Source organism: Rattus norvegicus, chromosome 19 (assembly GCF_036323735.1).
Source record: "Rattus norvegicus strain BN/NHsdMcwi chromosome 19, GRCr8, whole genome shotgun sequence".
In the NCBI taxonomy this organism is placed as follows: Eukaryota; Metazoa; Chordata; class Mammalia; order Rodentia; family Muridae; genus Rattus; species Rattus norvegicus.
Window position 1 is genome coordinate 22404409 of NC_086037.1, and position 26655 is coordinate 22431063.

General features: G+C 42.5%; 1 long non-coding RNA gene across 2 annotated transcripts; it reads left to right on the forward strand.

The window, feature by feature from the left end:
- The first annotated feature begins 9136 nt into the window (after positions 1 to 9136).
- Positions 9137 to 15362, forward strand: LOC134483249 (uncharacterized). Of its 2 annotated transcripts, XR_010060087.1 has the most exons (4): positions 9137 to 10949; positions 11902 to 14140; positions 14863 to 14968; positions 15092 to 15362. It is a non-coding gene; the product is annotated as an uncharacterized LOC134483249 (long non-coding RNA). The 2 variants fall into 2 exon arrangements; XR_010060086.1 differs by lacking the exon at positions 9137 to 10949 and having other exon boundaries at positions 10988 to 14140.
- Positions 15363 to 26655: the final 11293 nt, after the last annotated feature.

Here is a 26655-nt window from a genome sequence, read left to right on the forward strand (position 1 = left end):
CAGATATCCTTGGTCCTTGTCCTGGGAACCCCAGGATAAGAAAACATATATCAAGTCAGATGTCCTTCGTACTGAAATAGCTGCATTGATGTGGTTACGGCCTTATCCCAGGAATTCCAGGACAAGAAACATCTGCCTAGTTATCCTTGGCACGAAATAGCTGAGCTAAGGAAACTGTGTAATCTTAACTGACATTTTAAGCTGTATATTTCTGTTGTTTGAGGCTCCTCACATCGCTCCTGCGTGAGGACCGTGTTGAGCCCCAGTGCGTTGGTATCCCAAAGTAAACCTCTTGTTTTTACATCAAGACTGAGTCCTGTGTGTTCATGGGGTGGTGATTGTCCTCAGGACTGGAGCGAGAGTCTCCTCTGTCTGAGGGTCTTTCAGATAAAGCTATAGTTGTGGGTTACACACCTCAGCTCTCATTGGCTAATGCTGTCCTCACAGTCCTTGGAGGCCCCTTTGTAAGACTACCTGTTGGAAAGTGGAAGCAGTTTTATTTGAGCTCAAAGTGAACCTGACGAGCAACTTAGAGAACAAGATGGGGTAATTGAGAACCTGTCTAAAACCAGCACTGAAACCCACCCTCCATTCAAAGCATCATCTACCAATTCTTGAATTTTTACCATTCTCTGCCAACCAGTCTTTCATTCAGGAAAGGTAGAATAGAACTGGAAATGATCTTTGTATTCTAAGGACCTCGATCTGTCTTTCCTTAGGTCCACGTTAAGAACAAATGAAAAGGGTATCACCATCTGAATAACTTAGTATCACCTACTCAGCATTTCTAGCCTAATACTGTGCCTATGGCAATCTCAAGCTTCCCGAGTGTTGCTGCCCCAGCAAGAAGAATGAAGTTCTATGGTCAATCCCCAGTGAACCTTTCAAGGGGTTAGAAGAAAGCCATCAGAGATACTGCATTTCTTTGTCCTTAGATTAAATCAAGATGATACAACGTGAATCTATTGGGCTATTCAACTATACATCTTCCTCACAACCCCACCTATCTGAGGTCATTGCTTGGCAGAATTCATGCCCCACCATCCTAGATATTTCTTGATTCATTGCTGCCAAGGGCCAGGTTTCCTGAGTTTTGTTTTTTATAGAATTGGGTGTAGTCAATCATAATTGCCCTCTGTAAGAAATGACAAATATCTATAATAACTGAATATTCTGAAGGTTTTTATACTGGTTTTATTATACATATAACTGTGAAACGGAAAACATACATATTTGATCAATGAAATGAGTAAGATTGATTTAATGAACATAAAAATGGATGGTACTTCAAAACTTCCATGATTACCTATTATCTATTTAATTCCCTCCACAATAGGAAGAAACGGGCATTATTATTTATGCGAGATTACAGGTACTTAAACCGAGAAAATAATTGGTTGGCCTGATTTTCTGAGCTTCCTTAAAGATATAGTTAATTGACAGAACTGTCCTTTAAAATTAGGGTCCATATTCTTCTGTTTTAAATGTGTGCCTTTTCTTTCTATTTTTTTCTCCATCTTTATTAAATTGGGTATTTCTTATTTACATTTCAATTGTTATTACCTTTCTGGGTTTCCAGGCAAACATTCCCCTAACCCCCCCTCCCCTTCTCTATGGGTGTTCCCCTCCCCATCCTCCTCCCATTACCACCCTCCCCCAAACAATCCCTTTCACTGGGGGTTCACTCTTGGCAGGACCAAGGGCTTCCCTTTTATTTCTAGTGGGTGCTGCTCTCCCTGCTCCATGGGAAGTGGCTGGGGGGAAGGCCCGGGCCTGAGGTGAGTTGGAACTGGGGTAGAAAGACAAAGGGACTCCTAGGTGAGAATACCAAACCAACACTGCTGCTGCAGCCCCCATGGAGAAGCCCTTGTTCCTGCTCCAGGGAGGAGAGTCTGGTGCCCACAGATGGCTGAAGGGGAGCTGAGAGTGGACAGCTTCATCACCCGCCTGCTGGAGGTATGAGGATATCGTCCAGGAAAAATTGTGCAGATGACTGAAGCAGAAGTCTGAGGGCTGTGTATCACGTCTCGTGAAATCTTTCTTAGCCAGCCAACAGCTGTGAACACAAGTTTCTTTTGTAGAGCAGGCCTGTGCAGGCCCAGAACCTAGGTGGGACAGTTCAAGCTACCCTTTTTCCATGGCCAATCTCAGATCATATTCAGAAAGTATTTCTTGGGCTAAAGAGATGGCTTAGTGGTTAAGAGCACTGACAGCTCTCCCAGAGGTCTTGAGTTCAAATCCCAGCAACCACATGGTGGCTCACAACCATCTGTAATGAGATATGATGCCCTCTTCTGGTGTGTCTGAAGACAGTCACGGTGTACTTGTATATAATAAATAAATAAATAAATCTTAAAAAAAAAAGAGTGTTTCTTCTAGGTGAGGAATTTCCAATTTATGGAATTGAACTAACTTACTGATGGTGGAAGTGACACAGAGAGTTAAAGTACAGAAGGAATAATCCAGAATGTCCACCAACAGTTGCTGTCACACCAGGACTTTTAAAAGCTCAGCTGCTAGAGAAGCAATGTAGTCTTTGGTTATTCTCAAGCTTAGGTCTTCTAGTCATTATAAGCTGACCATGCACAAAAAGAGTCATCTATATCAAAATAGAGAATAGTAACTAGATTCATACCACACTATCACATTACTACTGTATTTGAGGTTCTCAGTTAATATCTAAGAACCTAGAAGAGGCCTGCGTCTTGCTACACATACTTATAATTTATGTCCCCATTGTCAGCTGAGATTCTTCATGCAGCCTGGGGTCAAGGAGGTCATCCCACAAAGCACAAAACGCCCATCTCAGATAAACATGTATGGTTTATTGAATCCAAAACATCCATGAATTTCAGGACACAATTAAATGTTGAAACCTAAGGATAATAGATAGAGAAGAGAATTAAGATTTCTAGTTCATAGATCCAGTAAACACCTTCAACAAATCATAGCAGCAAACTTCCATAAGGTAAAGAAAGAAAAGGCCACAAAGGTACAACAAGCCTACAGATCTATCAAACTACTTGTACCAGAAAAATTCCTCCATTCGCATAATAATTAAAACGCTAAATGCACAGATCAAGAAAGCACATTAAAAGGGGTAAGGTATAAATATCTAGTAACAAATAAATTCAGACGTATCTGAATTACACCAGACTTCTCAACAGAGGTTCTAAAAGTCAGAAAATCTTAGGCAGATGTAATGCAGACACAGGCTCCTATATCCAGCATAATCCTCAATCACCATAAAAGGAGGAACCAGGATATTTCATGACAAAACCAAATTTAAACAATTCTTTTCTGTAAGACAGTACAACAGAGGCTAATAGGAGGAAAACTCCAAGACAATGAACTAATCTATACCCAAGAAAAACCAAGAAATTAATCTTCTCTCAATAATTTAAAAAAAGAGAAGCACACAAACATAATTTCACCTATAACCAGAAAAAGAAGAGAAAGCAGCAAACATTGGCTTTAATATCTGACCAGATCCTCTTTCCCTAATCCCCAAGCTCCCAGGGGCCAAACTGCCAGCCAAAGTGTATGCAAGGATGCTCTATGGTTCAAGGTGAGGCCTATTGCCCCAGCAAATGCAGATCCTAGAGGTGTGAGGTGGGGATGGATATGTGTGGGTGCAGGAGCACTGTCACATAGGCAAAGCTGAGCAGAAATGGGATGTAAGGTTTGATGAGGGGAGTGTGGAAAGCAGGACAACAGTTGAAATGTAAATAAATAAAATAACCGATTAAGAAAAAATAGCCAAAAATAAAATAACAAGTAAAAAGGTAAATGAAAATTAAACCAAACCAACCAAACAAACAAACAAAAACTCCTGTAGTGGATTGGCCTAATGCTGCTTGTATTTTAATGCTAATTTGTAGAACTCAAGACTGGTTAACCCCAAATAACTGACCCTGCTCCCAGTTGACTGTGATTATGAAGAAGCCAACAGCCAACAGCTGCACAGCAGAGAGATGGGGGAGGTGAGTTTTGAGGGCTTTGCTAGAGAGGATCATGAGGAGGGAAGAAGGAAGAAGAAGCAGCCAGAGAATAAAGGAAGAACATGTGTGATGGAGAGGAGAGAGGAAGAGGACAGCAGCCATGGTTAAGGGAGAGGAGGGCCTGGTCCTGAGGGCTGTCCAAGTGGAACAAAGAGCAGCCAAGATGCTACACAGTGAGTAAGAGCAGCTCTCAGGCGAGCAGAGATCAGCAGAGACCCCAGACCAACAAGCTACTCAAGCCAAGCTCAGCCTCCTCCCTCTCAATATCCCGTGTCCTCCATGGGTCTGGCCTCAGCCTGTTTCCTGCGTCAGCACATGTGTCTGTCTCAGCTGACATCACTCTGCCCATCAGCCCGAGGCCAAGGAAACAGCGAGAAACTACACAGCCCACCAGAAGGGTTTTTGCTGTGGTTCTATGAAGTCCCAACAAATGCAGCTCAACTACAGAATGCAAGGCAGACCAATGCATGTGTGTCCTTAGTGCCGAACCCTTCATCACGTGTCCTTTCACATGCATGCTTTAGCAGAACATCCTTTTACCTGAGACTGCCTCAGTGAAACATTCCTTCACACAACTGCCTTAGCCTTTCACCTGTGTCCACTTCAGGGAACCACTCCTTCAGGTGTAGAATTTCTCTAGATTAGCAAACCGCATACAGAACATTCAGAACAAAACAAGGTGTGTGGTCAGGATGTCCTTGAGCCTAGTCCCTTCTCCTCATCAGTGACGGCAGGCGTGTTACAGCAACAATATGAAATGGCTGGCAGGCATGGAACAAAATGGCAAAGCTATTCTGGGGGATGTCAGAACGTACCAGCCAGCAGCTCAACTGAATTTTTAAGTTTTGATGTTACAAGTGAATATACTCGACCTTCAAACGCTGAGAGAGCCCATTATATTATGAACTATATAAACTAGGCCAAGACCACCTCTAGGGCAAAGGCCCTCAGCCTGTGGGTCGTGACCCACACAGGGTCTCCTATCAGATAGTTTACACTACAATAAAGATTCATTACAGTAGCAAATTTACAGTTGTGAAGTAGCGACAAAATAATTTTGTAGTTGGGGTCACCACAGCATGACGAACTGTTCTAAACGGTTGAGGCCATAGGAAGGTTGAGAAACACTGCTCTAGGAAATTATGTTTTCTTTCTCTTTCATATTTTTCAGACAGAATCTCAAACTGTAGCTGAGATTGGCTTGGCTTGGAACATGTGTGTAGTTCATGCTGGCATCAGACTTATGGCAATTCTCCTGCATCAGCCTCCTACTCAGGAGCCTACCAGGGTGAGATCACAACCACGGGTAATGGGATTGCTGTTCTTGGTTGTCAACTTGAGTGTACCTGGAATTAACTAATGCCAAATGGCTTGACGCCCTGTGAGGGGGATCTCTCTCTCTCTTTCTCTCTCTCTCTCTCCCTCTCTCTCTCTCCCCCTCTCTCTCTCTCTCTCTCTCTCTCTCTCTCTCTCTCTCTCTCTATCTCCTTTTTTCTTTCTGTTTTCCACTCTTCAACCCCCTCCTCTTGGTCCTCCTCCTCTTCTTTGTTTTTTTTGAGACAGGGTTTCCCTGTGTAGCTCTGGCTGTCCTGAATTCATTTTGTAGTCCAGGCTGGACTTGAAGTCAGAGATCCACCTGCCTCTGCCTCCTGGATGCTGATGCTAAAGGCATGAGCAGCATTGGATTTTTTTTTCTTAATTATATTATTTGAAGCAAGAAGACCTACTTCTAATCCAAATCTTTGAGATGAGAAGATTAATCTTTAATTCAGATCTTTTGAGATGGAAAGGCCCACATCTAATCTGGGCCACACCTTTTTTTTTCATCTTTATTAACTTGAGTATTTCTTATTTACATTTTGATTGTTATTCCCCTTCCCATTTTCCAGGCCAACATACCCCAACCCCTCCCCCTCTCCTTCTGAATGGGTGTTCCCCTCTCCATCCTCCCGCCAATACCGCCCTCCCCGCAACAATCACGTTCACTAGGGGTTCAGTCTTGGCAGGACCAAGGGCTTCCCCTTTCACTGGTGTTCTTACTAGGCTATTCATTGCTACACATGCAGTTGGAGCCCAGGGTTAGTCTTTGGGTAGTGGCTTAGTCCCTGGAAGCTCTGGTTGGTTGGAATTGTTGTTCATATGAGAGCAGTCTTAACGCCCTTGAGCTCTTTCAGTCCTTTCTAAGATTCCTTCAACGGGGGTACCTTCTCAGTTCAGTGGTTTAATGATGGCATTCGCCTTTGTATTTGCTGTATTCTGGCTGTGTCTCTCTGGAGAGATCTACATCTGGTTCCTGTCAGCCTGCACTTCTTTGCTTCATCCATCTTATCTAATTGGGTGGCTGTATATGTATGGGCCACATGTGGGGCAGGCTCTGAATCTGTGTTCCTTCTGCCTCTGTTCTAAACTTTGCCTCCCTATTCCCTGCCAAGGGTATTCTTGTTCCCCTTTTAAAGAAGGAGTGAAGCATCTGCATTTTGGTCATCCTTCTTGATTTTCAGGTGTTCTGTGCATCTAGGGCAATTCGAGCATTTGGGCTAATATCCACTTATCAATGAGTGCATACCATGTGTGTTTTTCTGTGATTGGGTTACCTCACTCAGGATGATATTTTCCAGTTCCATCCATTTGCCTATGAATTTCATAAAGTCATTGTTTTTGATAGCTGAGTAATATTCCATTGTGTAGATGTACCACATTTTCTGTATCCATTCCTCTGTGGAAGGGCATCTGGGTTCTTTCCAGCTTCTGGCTATTATAAATAAGGCTGCTATGAACATAGTGGAGCACGTGTCTTTTTTATATGTTGGGGCATCTTTTGGGTATCTGCCCAAGAGAGGTATAGCTGGGTCCTCAGGTAGTTCAATGTCCAATTTTCTGAGGAATCTCCAGACTGATTTCCAGAATGGTTGTACCAGTCTGCAATCCCACCAACAATGGAGGAGTGTTCCTCTTTCTCTACATCCTCGCCAGCATTTGCTGTCACCTGAGTTTTTGATCTTAGCCATTCTCACTGGTGGGAGGTGAAATCTCAGGGTTGTTTTGATTTGCATTTCCCTTATGACTAAAGATGTTGAACGTTCCTTTAGGTGTTTCTCAGCCATTGTGCATTCCTCAGCTGTGAATTCTTTGTTTAGCTCTGAACCCCATTTTTTACATAGGGTTATTTGTCTCCCTGCGGTCTAACTTCTTGAGTTCTGTGTATATTTTGGATATAAGCCCTCTATCTGTTATAGGATTGGTAAAGATCTTTACCCAATCTCTTGGTTATTGTTTGGACCACACCTTCTGCTGGCAGCTCATATCAAGGACATCGAAGAAGGAAGTTTGCTTTATTAATTTGCCTACTTCCTCAGGATTCCTGCATGTACTGAAGAGCAGCTGAAATATCCAGCCTTATGGACAAAACCGTTGGGGTTCAGGAGTTGCCCCATAAACCACACAAACTCTGACCTCACTTAGAGAGGGATGGTTTTTTGAATGCCCACCCTAAGACTGATCATCAGAGACGTAGCTGAGAATTTGTCAGGCTAGGACCCTGGACATTTTCTATGTCAGTTTATAAAGACTAAAATGTGAGCTCATAGGCAGGTGCTGGAAGGGCTGTCTGGTTATCAGCCCTGACTCAAGCCATTTTAGACAACAAAGGTTCATTCTGACTTTTTATCTGTTTAAAGATATATATATATATATATATATATATATATATATATATATATATATATATATACACTGTAGCTGTCTTCAGACACACCAGAAGAGGGCATCAGGTCTCATTACAGATGGCTGTGAGCCACCATGTGGTTGCTGGGATTTGAACTCAGGACCTCTGGAAGAGCAGTCAGTGCTCTTAATCACTGAGCCATCTCTGCAGCCCTCATATTGACCTTTAATTTTATTGGTCCTACATGAAGCTTATACTTATGGAATTTAAGATTAAGAAACCTCACAACATAAACAACTTCCTCCCAGTGGTTTGGGAACGGGTGGGTGGGGGAGCACCCTCGAGGGTGCTGGGGAAAGGGGTGGAATGCAGGGTTTTTGGAGGGGAAACTGGAAAGGGGGTTAACATTTGAAACATAAATAAACAAAATAACCAATAAGAAAAACATACACAAGTTATGTGATCATGCCTGACCCTGCTGTGAGTTAAATTATTTTCAGACAACAATGATAGGCGACATATTACAGCAAGAATATGAACTATCTGGCAGGCATGGAACAAAATGGCTACAGCTATGCTTTGGGAATTGGCTTCAACAGGGGTAACTACTGTGTTTTAGACCTTCCATTCCTTGTTGAATTAGCTGTACCACAGCCTATAAGCCATTCTAATAAATTTTCTTTCTCTATATACAGAGTCATTCTAGGAGGGATGATTGGTTATGTATTATTAAATGTAATGCTGATCATGAAACCCCACCACTTCCAAAGCAATATGCAAGTGTAAGTAAGTTACTGAACAATTGAACAGAAATTAAAATTTACTGCATTTATTGCGTGTGTCAGCAGGCATAGGGAACACCTGGCTGCTTACATCTCTTGGTCACTATAGAGTAGTGGGAGAACTGAGACCCACTGAGGAGGTCTCTCTCTCTCTCTCTCTCACTCTCTTTTTTTTTTTTTTTTGGTTCTTTTTTTTTCTGGAGCTGGGGACCGAACCCAGGGCCTTGCCCAGGGCCTTGCACTTCCTAGGCAAGTGCTAAATCCCCAACCCCCTGAGGAGGTCTCTTAAGCAAAGACCAAACTCCTTGCAGTTACACTGGGTTCCAGGCTTGTTCTCCTGTTTAGGCCTCACTGTGGTCTATGTACACTCAATGCATTCTCCCCATGCAGGTTCACATGGACTGAACTCAGAAAGCTGGGGTTAGGAGAAAGATGTCTGGTTAAATAGTCCACCAGGTTCACATTGTGTCAATGTGATTTAATCTAAGGACAAAGAAGTGGAGTTTCTCTGATGGCTTTCTTCTAAACCCTTGAAAGGATCACTGGGGTTTGACCTCAGTACTTCATACTTCTTGCTGGGTCAGCAACACTCAGGGAAGCTTGAGATTGCCATAGGCACAGTATTAGGCTAGATATACTGAGTAGATGATACTAAGTTGTTCAGATGGTCATACCCATTTGCATGGGTTCTTGATGTGCACCTAAGGAAAGAGAGATTAATGTCCTGAGAATAGGAAGATCATTTCCAGTTCTTTTCTATCATTCCAGATTGAAAGACTGGTAGGGAGAGAATGGTAAATAATCAAGAATTCACAGATGATGCTTTGAATGCAGGGTGGGTTTCTGTGCTGGTTTTAGACAGGGTCTCAAGTATCACATGTTGCCCTCTACATGGCTGGCCAGGTTCACTTTGAGCTCAGATGAACCTCCTTCCACTTTCCAATAAATAGGCTTACAAGAGTGGCCTCCAAGGACTGTGAGGACAGCATTAGCCTTTGACAGTTGAGGTGTGCAACCCACAACTATAGTTTTAGCAACCTTTTTTCATGTCTACCAGCTATTTCAGATTGTTGCTGTTCTATGCCTGACAATCAAGGACGCAGAAAAATAACCAGATAGAGAGCAAGGACATGGTGATCACATCCTTGCCTCTTCTGTACGTTCTGGATGAGGTTTGTTAAAATTCCAATATTGAAAAAGCTTTATATAGGGCCCATCACATTAAGGGTCACTGTGCACTGTTCTATCTAAAATGGTCTAATCAGAACTGACTAACATATAACACTTCCTGCAGTCCTCATATGAGAAGCTTGAGCTTTTTGCTTTGACTTTTTCTTTTCTCTTTACTTCTTATTTTTTGCTATATAAGTTGAGAGAAAGATAGTTAGGGCCATGAATTTGCCCCCAAAATTTGAACTACGGATGTGATCAATCAGTGTTAATGTGTAAATTCTATACAGTATTCATTTTTTACTATGATAGATGCTTTTGTGTTTGGTGTGGTGGATATTTCCCAGTGTACAGGTGCTGGGACCTTACTCTATCCACTTAATGATGTTTATAGCTTCATTTTAGACGTTTATGTGCACCCCCTATATCTCTTGACTATTTTATTTTTCTGACAGAAGCTCTTGGTATATCTTACTCAGGCTTGTGAGCAGTGCTCCTTTGGCGACATTGGTGCAGAGAGGAGAACCCCACAAGCAGAATGAGGTTCCCTTCACTGGTGGCTCCAATTTGCACTTTCCTCTGCCAACTGGTCTCCACACTTTGCCTTGCACTTTAAAGACATCAACTCTTTCTCCTAAGGAATTTCTTCGCAATTGTCGATTGCTAAGCACATGACTTCATGAGTGTTCCCCTAATACACACGCATGTTGTAACCTACCATGCAGACTATTTCTTGATGTGATTTAAAGCACCTGTACATAATGAGACAGGAGAACTTTTGAGTGCATATTCAAGCTGGTGTGAAATCTCAGGAAGGTTTAATGGCTAACATTGGTGAATGAGGACAATTTGAGTTAGGATGAGACATTTTTGGGCAAGATATGAAAAGAAACATTCATTTAGATGCATAGGGATTACTAAGGTTTTTTATAATCAAGCCTTGAGGAAAATTTGGCTTTGGGAGCAGGAGATGCTCAGTGGCTCTCCCCAGGAAAGTCTCCTGGAAAGGGCACCTCTGCTTATGCTCAGTACAGGGAGAACATTAGCAGGGAGGCAAAGTCTGCTCCCCATGACATCAGCTGTCCCTTCTATGACACTCTATTGTCTCCTAGAGAGTTCTGGCATCCTCTGTGATGTCACCAGTGTTGGAGTGACAACCAGTGCCCTAGTTTCTCTCAGACTGAGTCTGGTGGTTACACCCTAAGACATGTTTTCCTGTCTTCACAACCGTTTTGGGAGGGGGAACGTTGATTGTGGAGAGACTAGAGTGAAGGAGTCTGGCCTTTTCTCAAAGTAATGATGGACAAAGACAGCACTTCTGGGGAATGTTTAGTAAGTTCTGGGCAGTATATTTTGAGCTTCCTGTCAGGGGGGCTGCAGGCTTAAGATGACCTTTCTAGCAATGGGCCACAGCAACTGGAGCATCTGAAAAGGAATTGAATTTCCATGAATATCACAATTCCTGAAAGTCAAGGATTTCAGAACTTTAGATTCTCTATCCCCACTGGGAGGATATGGTTAGGCAAATGCTATTACACTGTGAACTTCTGGCCTTTACTTTTCAGTTCATTTGGTATGTTACATTGATATAAAAACACAATCAGGAGTCATGGAGGGTCCACTTTTTCTGAGTTTAGACAGGGCAGCAATGTACTTCACTATCATTGCTTCTTTAAATACAGTGGATATCTGACAGTAGGAACAGGGGGAGAATTGTGCTCCAGGCAATAACCTTATGTTCTTAGACCTTCTCTGATTTCTTCTAATTGCAGGGTCAACGTTAGCTTTCTATATTAGAGATGTGTGTTACAAACATGTTTCTACAATACCAAAACTATTTGGAACGTGTAGACCAAGATTCAGCCTGTAACCTATGGGTACTTCTGGGGCATTGGGTATTTCAAATAGGGGAATTGATAAGTCTGTTGACCATGTCCTCCCTGGAAATGCGTTTTAATCCAAAGTTGTTGGCCTAGAGTATCAGGGTAGGACATCTGAGTGTCTCCAATCACTCAAGTCTTGGATGGTGAATTTATCATCTGAGTTCTGAAACCACAGGGGTGAGGAAACCAAGCTGTACCCTGTTCAGCTGATAATAATCCTGGAGTAGCCATCTCCCTCGTCCATGTAAGCACGTGATATCCGGCATAGGGAACACCTGGCTGCTTACATCTCTTGGTCTCTATAGAGTAGTGGGAGAACTGAGATCCACTGAGGAGGCCTCTTAAGCATAGACCAATCGCCTAGCCGTGACACTGGGTTCCAGGCTTGTTCTCCTGTTTAGGCCTCACTGTGGTCTATGAACACTCTATGCATCGGGCCAAGAAGGAAAAGGAGAGGCTGATTGAAGAGCTGCAGCTCATTACCGAGGAGAGAAATGACCTGAGAGATCACCTGAGGTTTCTGACAGAGAGATCCATGAAGAACGGGGATGAATCGCTCCAAATTCTCTTGTTTCATTCCTGGGACTGCAAGGTCACCTTCATCTTATCCTATTAAGGTTTTGGGTTCTAGAAAGCTGTGCCTCCCTAACCACCCTGTGCTAAACCTCACCTCCCATATAGAGGAGATTCAGAACCTGACCCTGAGGATTGAGATGGAAATTGGACTCATCTGCTTCCATTTATTGAAAAGCAGATCTTGTGGTCTGAATGAAGAATTCAGGGATAAAGTCAGGGAGAGTGAGTTCCCAGTGTGCATTTGCAAAGCCCTTGACAGCTGGTTGCTTTGCAAGATTGTAATTGCAGTGAGTTTATGGTGAGTCTCTATACTTGCTAGGCAGGGGACTGAGTGCTGGAAGATCCAGGCAGCAGCCTGAGGGGCCTGATCCCAAACTGTTCATCTCAATGCTTGACTAGAAGGTCTCAGGCTCAGGCCTGTTTGTTATTGTCTGTGTGTCTTGCCCTCTGAGACAGCAATGGTGCATGCATTTCTCCTGGTTCTCACAGTGCTCTCTGTTTCCATATTTGTCTTTCTCTGACTCTGTTTACATTTCACTTTTTTGTGGGTGTGTCTTAGTCTGTGAGTCTGTGTGTGCATACATCCAAATGCATATGGACAATTTTTAAATGTTTATATTTCCCTCCACATTGGAATCTAGGGGTCTATGTCTTGGCCTGAGTATTTACTTGTAACACCTTCATGGTGATGTGAATGCCTTGTTCTGGGAGCCCCACTGTCAACAACACAGTTCTTTGTCTATGTGACCACGTTTGTATGTTTATTTTTATTCTTTGTGTAGATTATAATTTTGTGTTGATATAAGGTCTTTTATCAAAACAGGAGAAAAGAAATCACAGGTTTCTGGCTGTGTTGGGGTGGGGAGCATGGAGAGGTGTGGCCTAGGCTCTTGATAGCTCAACTGGCTTGACTGCAGATTTCCTCTTGATTGAACAAAGGCAGCCAGGGCAGCCTCCATCTGGATGCTGAGATTCTGGTGTCCTGGACGCAGAAAAACACGTTTCTGAATCTGAAGAAGATCTAATATGTAGAATTCAGAAGGTGTCCTTCCAGGACTGGGGTAGTACAGGACCCACCCTGAGTTCATATATTCCTAAATGCTGATGTTCATTGGAATCTATCATTTGGGGCCAGGCCACACTTCAGGCCAAATCCATATTATGAAGACCTGGAGAGAATGGAGGAGGCGGTCATGTCAATTCTGCACAACTTAGAGATGGAGAACACTGAGATCCATGAGAACAGCCATAAGCTGAAGAAGGAGATGACCTTCTCTAGGTAAGTCCTGGTCAGAAAGGCTATCACCTGTGGAATGGCCATTTCTGATTTCTTTGTTCTGGATTGGACAGTCTTCAGCTATGATTCTATCTCTTGTGCTGTTTACACATCAGTGTGCCAGGGTCATTAGGACTCAGTTTTCAGTTCCACAAAAGACTGTTACTCATCCCAGGATTGTCTAGGCATCTTCAGAAGGCTCTAGATAGAACAGCATTGATTGAAGTCAGCAGAAGGTTATTAGGCTGACCTGGACCTCTGGGGTCACACCAGGTTTTACAAAACTCAGTGTGTGGACCACATGGTTAGCATGACCTTCTCTTGTTTCTACTGACCTCCTTTGAGGGTGTTGGCCCACTGCTAATTTATGTTGCCCCCATGCATTGGGCTTTCATGGATAGATGTAGATCCGTGTTCTTTTTGAGAGATGTGGACACTAATTGGTGCTCAGGCCAAACAAACAATTTATTCTTCCCCGAATTAACTCTTTGTGGTTTGTGGAGCAGCCTTATATGTATCGAGATGTATTTTATTATGTCTTCATGGGTATCTGGGACCTGGTAGAGTTAGTGGGACTTGGGAGTAGGAATGGGAGAAAGGGGCAGCATGATCTTACTATGCAGACTGTATTTCCAGAAACCTGCTCAGCCAGCTCCTGATGGAGAACACATGCAGGAAGAAGTTGGTCCCACTGAAGCAGGGGAGCAGGGAGGGACATCTTGAGTGTGCACTGAACCAGAAATATTTGGTTGACTTCAACAAGAAAGATAAAGACCCAGCATCATCTGGTAGGGACGAGCAGCTGTGTTAGCTTAACAATATCTGATAAAATTTGCCAATTTCATACATCTGTGCTTTCTCCTACCACCTTTCTAATTTACACTCCCAACCAGCCAACCCCCTCATGCAATGGAATTGTTCATTGCTCGGCCTATGCACAAGTATTTTGGGAAGTTAAACACTTTGCAGAAACTGAATAATTTTGCAAGTATATTTTGCTGCTCTTTTTGAAGGTGCAGTCTAGAAATGGTGACAGATGAATAACATACCTCATTATTGCATATCCATGTGATAGATTGGATCCTATGTAGAGTTTTGAACACGTTCGTGGTTCTTTGACAAATGACACTCTGTGGTCATGTGACTTCTTGTGTAGGAAGCACCTTTCCGGGATAAGAACCAAGTGCAAATGTCAAATTAGTACTTGTCATTGGCTTTAACCTTGGTGACATATGGACATCTCCTTTCTTCCTGCAACCCAATGAGGTCTCTTCCCATTGCCCTGTTCTTGGTTTGCACTGGTATAAGTCTGGGTCCCAGATTGGCAGCCCACATTATTTTGAGGCTCTCTGGAGATTTTGCCTTGCCTGCAGAGTTAGCAACAATGATATCAGTTAAAAGGTCCATGTCGACTGTCCAATAGAACTGAGGTGGTAGAAGGCAGCATTCTGACAGCTGGCTTGCATTTCCCCACAAAATCAGTATCTTAAAAACTGCGTTCCTCTCCCAGGTCTCAGAAAGTGCAAGAGAGCTGGAATTGGACACACCCCAGTAAGAGAGCTTCCTGAAGAATAAGTTGCTTTCTCAGGAGTCCCTGATGTCTAACATCCTGAATGGTAACAACATTTTTTGGATGAGTATTCTTCATCAGAGTTAATTTGAAATTTCTTAGAGACCGTAAATTTATATAACACCAAGCCAGCCTGACTGATTGAGATCTTACTCACTTTCTTCTTCAGAAAACACCACTTGAGAGACACCTTGGGAGACCGCCTTTCATTACGTGTGCTAGAAGAGACACAGCAATACATCTGTGCTTCTACATGTTCGTTAAAAATATGCAGTTTAGAAATATTTTTGTTATGATTTTAATTGAAGTTTTTTTGTTGTTTCCTATTTATATGTTCTTGTTACTATTTTTCACTTTCAAATATTTTTAAATATTTTTATTCATTTTAATCCTGTTTTGTTGGAAAAAATGTATTTGTTATGAATAAAAATTGAATTCTATCTCTTGACTCTTAAGACCATCTTTCTTACTCAAGGGTTCTGTCCCCTCCTGTGGACTTAGAACGGACAGCTGGAGATGGATCTCTGCATGTTCCATGGAGCCTGGGCTAGTAAGTGAATTCAAAGTCACCAAGGCGTAGTCAGTGTGATAGTGTCTTTTGTGTGGAGAATGTGGCTGTGTCTCTGACACACACTTTATGATGAAATCACTGACATACTTTACCCAATTGTTAGGGTCCATGTGGTTCTTCTGAGAGAGCAGCAGATGCTCTACCCTGTGAGTCATCACCACAGCTCCTGCAGGTGGCTTCTGTTATTCCACAGGAGGTGCTGTATTAGTTGGACAGGATCACCTCCAATTAAATAGAGAGATCTCAGGAGATGTGTGTTCACAGGTAACTTACTGAGCCGTGCGTGCTCAACGTGTTAGGTTGCCAGGCATCCCTACAGGGCTCTGGTGTTCCCACTGCTCATTGTGGGTCAGCATCAACATCCAGCATCACTTAGTGTCCATATTAGAGCAGATCTTTCACCTATTATCAGTGATGACCACATGTATTATGCACATCTGACAAAATACAGAATAGAAACTAGCTTCCTGTAGGCCAGATTGGCATAATGAGTTTTTTGATTGTTAGCAAGAAAATTATCTTAATCTAAGCAGTTTAGGGAGCAACCTCAAGATCATCCATAATGAATGTAGCCTGCAGCTGTGAACACAGGTTTCTTTTGGAGAGCAGGCCTGTGCAAGCCCAGAACCTAGGTGGGACAGTTCAAGCTAACCTTTTTCCATGGCCAATCTGGGATCGTATTGAGAATGTATTTTTTCCAGGTGGCTGATTTCCAATTTATGGAATTGAACTAACTTACTGAGAGTGGAGATGACTCAGAGAGTTAAAGTACAGAAGGAATAATCCAGAATATCCACAAAAGCTTGCTGTCACCCCAGGGCTTTTAAAAGCTCAGCAGCTAGAGAAGCAATGTAGTATTTGGTTACTCTCATGCTTAGGTCTAGTCATTCATCATAAGCAGAACATGACACAAAAAGTGCCATCTGTGTCACAATAGAAACTAGTTGTAACTAGATTCACACCACACTATCACATCACTACCGTATTTGAGGTTCTCAGTTACTATCTAAGAACCTGGAAGAGGCCTGGGTCTTGCTACACAAACTCATAATTTACGTCTTCATGACACTGTGTGCTTTGTTCTGTTAATGCTACCATTGGCATACAATACCTTGGATACTTTATGCTGACATCTGTGACATGAGACAATAGTTCATGTCATGTCTAACCTGAATAAACTGACCTTAGAGTACAGTGTTTTATGAGGTGCCTTCTTCTCCTATGAGATAGCAAAACATTTCCAGTCTTCAGTCAAGTCTGTCAGTCATTGTCCAGTGCCTGTCTTGAGAAGTTCACCTTTTCAGTTGAGAGTCTTCATCCAGGCTGCTCTGTAATTCTGTAGAAGATTAATAGGTTCCAGCCCTAGGATTTAATTCAGTGTGACTGCACTTGCCGAACATGCTCAAAGCCCTGTGTTCCACCCTAACCCTATGTGCTTTAGAGAAAGAAAATAAAGAACCACATTGCACTTGAAGTTTCTCCTCCAACAGAAGGAGAGCCTGCACAGGGCCTTTAAGTAACTCTAAGCCCCAGCTTCCCCACAGCTCCCTCCATCAATTCCATGATTGTTGTGTTTTCATTACTGCTCACTTTCTTCTTTGTGTGCAAAGAATGTGCACCATGTCAGAAAAGTGTGTGTGTGTGTGTGTGTGTGTGTGTGTGTGTGTGTGTGTGTGTAGTTCCTAATGAAAACTGTCAAATTACATGCAGACATATGCTAATACTGTCCCATGGCACCTTGCAGGGAACACTGAAATGGTGGGCTACTTTACGACAGCCTAAAACGTGCTGTGCATTGTTTTCAGTAAGGTTTTGACGTCATCACCACTATAGAGAGCAGAAAAAGCTTCAGTAGTTATATGTTGCTCTTACCAAGATGAGGCCAAACCTGATCCCATAGAATGTCAGGTAGGATTTGATGGCAGGAAATTAATTCAGGGCTCAAATCAAATTAGTCAGTTACAAACAAAGTGAAAAATACAAAGAGAGAAGGGAAGCAAGGTCTGTGATTTGGGTTTTTTTGGTTTTTTTGTTTGTTTGTTTTGTTGTTTGTTTCTTTTTTTGTATTTTTGTTGAGAAGATCCACCACATAGGCAACACCTCCACAAACAAACTGCACACCATAGACAATACTTAAGTTGACACAATTAGAAATGGAAAGAGGGATCTAACAATAGACAATGAACAAATTCAACAAACATTAGGTCTTATCTCAGAGGCCTTTACTCAAGAAAACTGAAAATCTATTTGATATTGGTATTTTCTAGACAGATAACAATTACCAACATAAACACAGATCTGGGAAGGTACATGGATAATTCTCAGAAGAAAATAGATACAGTCAGTATAGCTTGCCCCTCCCAAAATTAAAAAGCGAAATCTCAGGCCATATGGCTTTAATGCAAAATCCTATCAGACTTTTAATGAAGACCTAATAACAACAGTGCTTCAATTATTCCACTATATTGAAAGAGAAGGAACATTGTCAAACTCCTTCTCTGATGTCATAATCAACCTGGTGTCTAAACCACACAAGGAGCTCCCTACAGAGAGTGTAAGCCAACCAGGGGGCCAAGGTGGAGTGCTCATGGTGGGAGGGACTAGCAGAGGTGCTATGGCCTTGGTGTGCACAGGCTTAGGGCTGGGGCAGGGTGCATGGTGAGTGTCTGTGGCCACTTGAGCTGGGTCCCAGTGGGTGCCCAGGGAGGTCACAGGCCAGTTGTGCATCTTCTACCTGTCTGCGGGGCTTCGGGCCCAGCCAAGCACAGCCTTCATCCTGGACATCCACAAGGACAATGACATCAGGAAATGGGGGGATCTCCTGAGCCTCTCTGGCTTCTTTGGCCCTGCACTTGCAGTTGCAGTCAGAGGAAAAGCAGCTGTGAGTTCCCCAACTCTTCCCAACCTCTCAGGTCTCCATGCTTTCCCACTCCAGAGAGGAGGAGGGCAGGGATCCGTCTGCTGCTGCCTGTTCCATGGACCCAAAGCCTAACTTTTGTCTGGAGGTCACTGCTTGCCCCTGACCATGAACTTGCCCCTCCCCGTACCCCTGACCCTGCCTCTGCCCTAGGCACCTAGGGGAAGTGAGGAGAGCCTAAGGGACAGACCCCAGGCCAGGACCCCCAGAGGCTTGTGTCTCCCTTTTCCTAGAACTGTTATCCTCAATTCTCCACACTGAGTTTCCTTTGGAAGGAACTGGCAGGTGGAGGGCTTTGCTGAGGCTGGGATAGTGGTGGGACTTATGATTGAGGGAAGTCTTTCAGGGAGATGGAGGCCTTTCTCAAACTCTCTGAAATCAGGTACCCTCCCTGGTTTGAGAGCCCTGGGAAAGTTGGGAAGCTACTTTTCCTTGTCTTGTGTGACTTTCCCTGCAGGGTGGGCTCTCCTGCAGGAGACACTTTCACAGGCTTCTTTAAAAGCACCTTTTCCTCAGATCCAGATCAGCTGTGAAAACAGGCTTCTCCTTGTCAGGGTGAGAGCTCCCCCTCCCAGCTCAGAGCTACAACTCCATAGGATCCTCCAGTAACAATGCTGGGTGGGTCCCATGGAGGAGTTAGAGCAAAGTGCCCCTTCTGAGAGTTGACTTCTGAGAAGAACAGACCTGAGAGAACAGAGTGCATCCCAGGGGAGAAAAGAGGCCTGAATGATTTTAAATTGGAGAAAAACCCCATATCCACCATCTAACAACTTTAGGGTTTGTGCATGTGTGGACTTCAGAACCTTAAGGTCAGATTTTCTGATAACAGCTGTTAGGTGAAGCTGAAGTCTGCAGTGGGTGGGATTGTCCCAGGCAGGGAGGAGATCTGACTCTGCAGGCCTGGCCAGCTTCTTCATTCTCCTGAAACTAACTGTTGGTCAGCTGTAAATCTGAAGTGAGAGTTGGTTTTTGTCAACTCAAATGGATGACATTTCAAGTCTCACACATTATGTGAGAGAGACACATTTACCCACGGGTGATTTGAACTTACTTCTATAGAAGTGACTTGGAGCCAACAGAGGGAAAACATTCTTGCCTTTAGCATTCTGTCTGTATTAGAGACTACAGGGACTGGCTTCCTGGACAGACATAGCCAAGCAGACACACCGTGTAATGGGGGGAAACTGAGGTAAGAAATGTCCTGGGGACAGTGATTTCAGATTGTGCCTTTACCCAGGAATCTCTGTTGCCATTAAGGCAAGCGGCCTTGGGCCTGCTAACTTGTCACTACGTCAGGGTGTCTCTGCTCTTACACCTGCGTCAGGATCTTCTTAGATGAAGGCCTCTCTTAAAAAAAAAAATGTATATAATGCAATGTTTCTCAAACTCTGGGCCACGACCACTCACAAAGAATGTATATCAGATACCTTGCATATTATGACTTATAAGAGTAGCAATATTAGTTATGAAGTAGTACTGAAATAATTTTATGGTGGGAGTCATCACAGCATGAAGCGCTGTATTACAGGTGTGCAGCACTAGGAGTGTTGAGAACCACTGCCATAGAAGCTGACAGATGGGAGCAGACCAGAAAATATACCTCCATTCACATAACAATTAAAACCCTAATGCACAGATCAAAGAAAGAATATTAAAAGGGGTAAGGTATAAATATGCAGTAACAAATTAATTCAGACCTATCTGAATTACACCAGACTTCTCTCTTTTTTTTTTTTATTAACTTGAGTATTTCTTATGTATACTTCGAGTGTTTCCGGGCAAACATCCCCCTCCCCCTCCCCTTCTTTATGGGTGTTCCCCTCCCCATCCTCCCCCCCTTGCCGCCCTCCCCCCAACAATATAGTTCACTGGGGGTTCAGTCTTAGCAGGACCCAGGGCTTCCCCTTCCTTGGTGCTCTTACTAGGATATTCATTGCTACCTATGGGGACAGAGTCCAGGGTCAGTCCATGTATAGTCTTTAGGTAGTGGCTTAGTCCCTGGAAGCTCTGGTTGCTTGGCATTGTTGTTCATAAGGGGTCTCGAGCCCCTTCAAGCTCTTCCAGTTCTTTCTCTGATTCCTTCAACGGGGGTCCTATTCTCAGTTCAGTGGTTTGCTACTGGCATACGCCTCTGCGTTTGCTGTATTCTGGCTGTGTCTCTCGGGAGAGATATACATCCGGCTCCTGTCAGCCTGCACTTCTTTGCTTCATCCATCTTGTCTAATTGGATGGCTGTATATGTATGGGCCACATGTGGGGCAGGCTCTGAATGGGTGTTACTTCAGTCTCTGTTTTAATCTTTGCCTCTCTATTCCCTGCCAAGGGTATTCTTGTTCCCCTTTTAAAGAAGGAGTGAAGCATTCACATTTTGATCATCCGTCTTGAGTTTCATTTGTTCTAGGCATCTAGGGTAATTCAAGCATTTGGGCTAATAGCCACTTATCAATGAGTGCATACCATGTGTGTTTTTCTGTGATTGGGTTACCTCACTCAGGATGATATTTTCCAGTTCCAACCATTTGCCTACGAATTTCATAAACTCGTTGTTTTTGATAGCTGAGTAATATTCCATTGTGTAGATGTACCACATTTTCTGTATCCATTCCTCTGTTGAAGAGCATCTGGGCTCTTTCCAGCTTCTGGCTATTATAAATAAGGCTGCAATGAACATAGTGGAGCACGTGTCTGTTATATATGTTTGGGCATCTTTTGGGTATATGCCCAAGACAGGTATACCTGGATCCTCAGGTAGTTCAATGTCCAATTTTCTGAGGAACCTCCACACTGATTTCCAGAATGGTTTTACCAGTCTGCAATCCCACCAAAAATGGAGGAGTGTTCCTCTTTCTCCGAATCCTCGCCAGCATCTGCTGTCACCTGAGTTTTTGATCTTACCCATTCTCACTGGTGTGAGGTGAAATCACAGGGTTGTTTTGATTTTCATTTCCCTTATGACTAAAGATGTTGAACATTTCTTTTGGTGTTTCTCAGCCATTCAGCATTCCTCAACTGTGAATTCTTTGTTTAGCTCTGAACCCCATTTTTTAATAGGGTTATTTGTTTCCCTGCGGTCTAACTTCTTGAGTTCTTTGTATATTTTGGATATAAGGCCTCTATCTGTTGTGGGATTGGTAAAGATCTTTTCCCAATCTGTTGGTTGCCGTTTTGTCCTAACCACAGTGTCCTTTGCCTTACAGAAGCTTTGCAGTTTTATGAGATCCCATTTGTCGATTATTGATCTTAGAGCATAAGCCATTGGTATTTTGTTCAGGAAATTTTTTCCAGTGCCCATGTGTTCCAGATGCTTCCCTAGTTTTTTTTTTTTTCTATTAGTTTGAGTGTGTCTGGTTTGATGTGGGGGTCCTTGATCCACTTGGACTTAAGCTTTGTACAGGGTGATAAGCATGGATCGATCTGCATTCTTCTACATGTTGACCTCCAGTTGAACCACCACCATTTGCTAAAAAAAAGCTATCTTTTTTCCTTTTGATGGTTTTGGCTCCTTTGTCAAAAATCAAGTGCCCATAGGTGTGTGGGTTCATTTCTGGGTCTTCAATTCTGTTCCATTGGTCTATCTGTCTGTCTCTGTACCAATACCATGCAGTTTTTATCACTATTGCTCTGTAATACTGCTTGAGTTCAGGGATAGTGATTCCCCCTGAAGTCCTTTTATTGTTGAGGATAGTTTTAGCTATCCTGGGTTTTTTGTCATTCCAGATGAATTTGCAAATTGTTCTGTCTAACTCTTTGAAGAATTGGATTGGTATTTTAATGGGGATTGCATTGAATCTGTAGATCGCTTTTGCTAAAATGGCCATTTTTACTATATTAATCCTGCCAATCCATGAGCATGGGAGATCTTTCCATATTCTGAGGATTTCTTCAATTTCTTTCTTCAGAGTCTTGAAGTTCTTATTGTACAAATCTTTTACTTGCTTGGTTAAAGTCACACCGAGGTACTTTATATTATTTGGGTCTATTATGAAGGGTGTCGTTTCCCTAATTTCTTTCTCGGCTTGTTTCTCTTTTGTGTAGAGGAAGGCTACTGATTTATTTCAGTTAATTTTATACCCAGCCACTTTGCTGAAGTTGTTTATCAGCTTTAGTAGTTCTCTGGTGGAACTTTTGGGATCACATAAATATACTATCATATCATCTGCAAATAGTGATATTTTGACTTCTTCTTTTCCGATCTGTATCCCCTTGACCTCCTTTTGTTGTCTGATTGCTCTGGCTAGAACTTCAAGAACTATATTGAATAAGTAGGGAGAGAGTGGGAAGCCTTGTCTAGTCCCTGATTTTAGTGGGATTGCTTCAAGTTTCTCTCCATTTAGTTTAATGTTAGCAACTGCTTTCCTGTATATAGGTTTTACTATGTTTCGGTATGGGCCTTGAATTCCTATTCTTTCCAGGACTTTTATCATGAAGGGGTGTTGAATTTTGTCAAATGCTTTCTCAGCATCTAATGAAATGATCATGTGGTTTTGTTCCTTCAGTTTGTTTATATAATGGATCATGTTGATGGTTTTCTGTATATTAAACCATCCCTGCATGCCTGGGATGAAGCCTACTTGATCATGGTGGATGATTGTTTTGATGTGCTCTTGGATTCGGTTTGCCAGAATTTTATTGAGTATTTTAGCGTCGATATTCATAAGGGAAATTGGTCTGAAGTTCTCTTTCTTTGTTGGGTCTTTGTGTTGTTTAGGTATAAGAGTAATTGTGGTTTCATAGAAGGCATTCGGTAGTGATCCATCTGTTTCAATTTTGTGGAATAGTTTGGATAATATTGGTATGAGGTCTTCTATGAAGGTCTGATAGAATTCTGCACTAAACCCGCCTGGACCTGGGCTCTTTTTGGTTGGGAGACCTTTAATGACTGGTTCTATTTCCTTAGGAGTTATGGGGTTGTTTCACTGGTTTATCTGTTCCTGATTTAACTTCGGTACTTGGTATCTGTCTAGGAAACTGTCCATTTCCTGCAGATTTTCAAGTTTCGTTGAATATAGGCTTTTATACTAAGATCTGATGATTTTTTGAATTTCCTCTGAATCTGTAGTTATGTCTCCCTTTTCATTTCTGATTTTGTTAATTTGGACACACTCTCTGTGTCCTCTCGTTAGTCTGGCTAAGGGTTTATCTATCTTGTTGATTTTCTCAAAGAACCAACTTTTGGTTCTGTTGATTCTTTCCATGGTCCTTTTTGTTTCTACTTGGTTGATTTCAGCCCTGAGTTTGATTATTTCCTGCCTTCTACTCCTCCTGGGTGTATTTGCTTCTTTTTGTTCTAGAGCTTTTAGGTGTGCTGTCAAGCTGCTGACATATGCTCTTTCCTGTTTCTTTCTGCAGGCACTCAGCGCTATGAGTTTTCCTCTTAGCACAGCTTTCATTGTGTCCCATAGGTTTGGGTATGTTGTACCTTCATTTTCATTAAATTCTAAAAAGTCTTTAATTTCTTTCTTTATTTCTTCCTTGACCAGGTTATCATTGAGTAGAGCATTGTTCAGTTTCCATGTATATGTGGGCATTCTTCCCTTATTGTCATTGAAGACCAGTTTTAGGCCGTGGTGGTCCGATAGCACGCATGGGATTATTTCTATCTTTCTGTACCTGTTGAGGCCCGTTTTTTGACCAATTATATGGTCAGTTTTGGAGAAACTACCATGAGGAGCTGAGAAGAAGGTATAACCTTTTGCTTTAGGATAGAATGTTCTATAAATATCAGTTAAGTCCATTTGGCTCATGACTTCTCTTAGTCTGTGTAAGTCTCTGTTTAATTTCTGTTTCCATGATCTGTCCATTGATGAGAGTGGGGTGTTGAAGTCTCCTACTATTATTGTGTGAGGTGCAATGTGTGTTTTGAGCTTTTGTAAGGTTTCTTTTACGTATGTAGGTGCCCTTGTATTTGGGGCAAAGATATTTAGGATTGAGAGTTCATCTTGGTGGATTTTTCCTTTGATGAATATGAAGTGTCCTTCCTTATCTTTTTTGATGAATTTTAGTTGAAAATTGATTTTATTTGATATTAGAATGGCTACTCCAGCTTGCTTCTTCTGACTATTTGCTTGGAAAGTTGTTTTTCAGCCTTTCACTCTGAGGTAGTGTCTGTCTTTTTCTCTGAGGTGTGTTTCCTGTAGGCAGGAGAATGAAGGGTCCTCGTTGCGTATCCAGTTTGTTAATCTATGTCTTTTTATTGGGGAGTTGAGGCCATTGATGTTGAGAGATATTCAGGAATAGTGATTATTGCTTCCTGTTATATTCATATTTGGATGTGAGGTTATGTTTGTGTGCTTTTCTTCTCTTTGTTTTGTTGCCAAGACGATTAGTTTCTTGCTTCCTCTAGGGTATAGCTTGCCTCCTTATGTTGGGCTTTACCATTTATTATCCTTTGTAGTGCTGGATTTGTAGAAAGATATTGTTTAAATTTGGTTTTGTCATGGAATATCTTGGTTTCTCCATCTATGTTAATTGAGAGTTTTGCAGGATACAGTAACCCGGGCTGGCATTTGTGTTCTCTTAGGGTCTGTATGACATCTGTCCAGGATCTTCTGGCTTTCATAGTTTCTGGCGAAAAGTCTGGTGTAATTCTGATAGGTCTGCCTTTATTTGTTACTTGACCTTTTTCCCTTACTGCTTTTAATATTCTTTCTTTATTTTGTGCGTTTGGTGTTTTGACTATTACGTGACGGGAGGTGTTTCTTTTCTGGTCCAATCTATTTGGAGTTCTGTAGGCTTCTTGGATGCCTATGGGTATCTCTTTTTTTAGGTTAGGGAAGTTTTCTTCTATGATTTTGTTGAAGATATTTACTGGTCCTTTGAGCTGGGAGTCTTCACTCTCTTCTATACCTATTATCCTTAGGTTTGATCTTCTCATTGAGTCCTGGATTTCCTGTATGTTTTGGACCAGAAGCTTTTTCCACTTTACATCATCTTTTACAGTTGAGTCGATGATTTCTATGGAATCTTCTACTCCTGAGATTCTCTCTTCCATCTCTTGTATTCTGTTGGTGAAGCTCATATCTACAGCTCCTTGTCTCTTTTTTTTGGTTTTCTATATCCAGGGTTGTTTCCATGTGTTCTTTCTTGATTGCTTCTATTTCCATTTTTAATTCCTTCAACTGTTTGATTGTGTTTTCCTGGAATTCTTTCAGGGATTTTTGTGACTCCTCTCTATGGGCTTCTACTTGTTTATTTATGATTTCCTGGAATTCTTTCAGAGATTTTTGCGATTCCTCTCTGTAGGCTTCTACTTATTCTCTAAGGGAGTTCTTCACGTCTTTCTTGAAGTCCTCCAGCATCATGATCAAAAATGATTTTGAAACTAGATCTTGCTTTTCTGGTGTGTTTGGATATTCTGTGTTTGCTTTGGTGGGAGAATTGGGCTCGGATGATGCCATGTAGTCTTGGTTTCTGTTGCTTGGGTTCCTGCGCTTGCCTCTCGCCATCAGATTATCTCTAGTGTTACTTTGTTCTGCTATTTCTGACAGTGGCTAGACTGTCCTATAAGCCTGTTTGTCAGGAGTGCTGTAGGGTTTTCCTGTTTTCTTTCAGCCAGTTATGGGGACAGAGTGTTCTGCTTTCGGGCGTGTAGTTTTTCCTATCTACAGGTCTTCAGCTGTTCCTGTGGGCCTGTGTCTTCAGTTCACCAGGCAGGTCAGTTGCAGCAGAAAAGTTGGTCTTACCTGTGGTCCCGAGGCTCAAGTTTGCTCGTGGGGTGCTGCCTACGAGCTCTCTGCGGCAGCAGCAACCAGGAAGATCTGCGCCGTCTTTTCCAGGAGCCTCTGTGCACCAGGGTTCCAGATGGCGTTTGGTGTTTTCCTCTGGCGTCAGAGATGTGTGCAGAGTGCAGTCTCTTCTGGTTTCCCAGGCGTGACTGCTTCTCTGTTGGTTTATCTCTCGCTCCCACGGGATTTGGGTGCAGAGCACTGTTTATCTGGTCTGTCCCTTCAGGGTCTCTACACCAGACTTCTCAACAGAGACTCCAAAAGCCAGGGAATCCTGGACAGATGTAATGCAGACCCAGGATCCTATACCCAGCATAATTCTCAATCATCATGATGGAGAAACCAAGATATTTCATGACAAATCCAAATTTAAACAATATTTTTCTCTAAGACAGCATAACACATGATAATAGGAGGAAAACTCAAAGACAATGAGCTAAACTATACCCCCAAAAAGTAAGAAATTAATCACTTCGCAATAATTTCAAAAAGAAAAAAAGACAAGCACACAAACATAATTT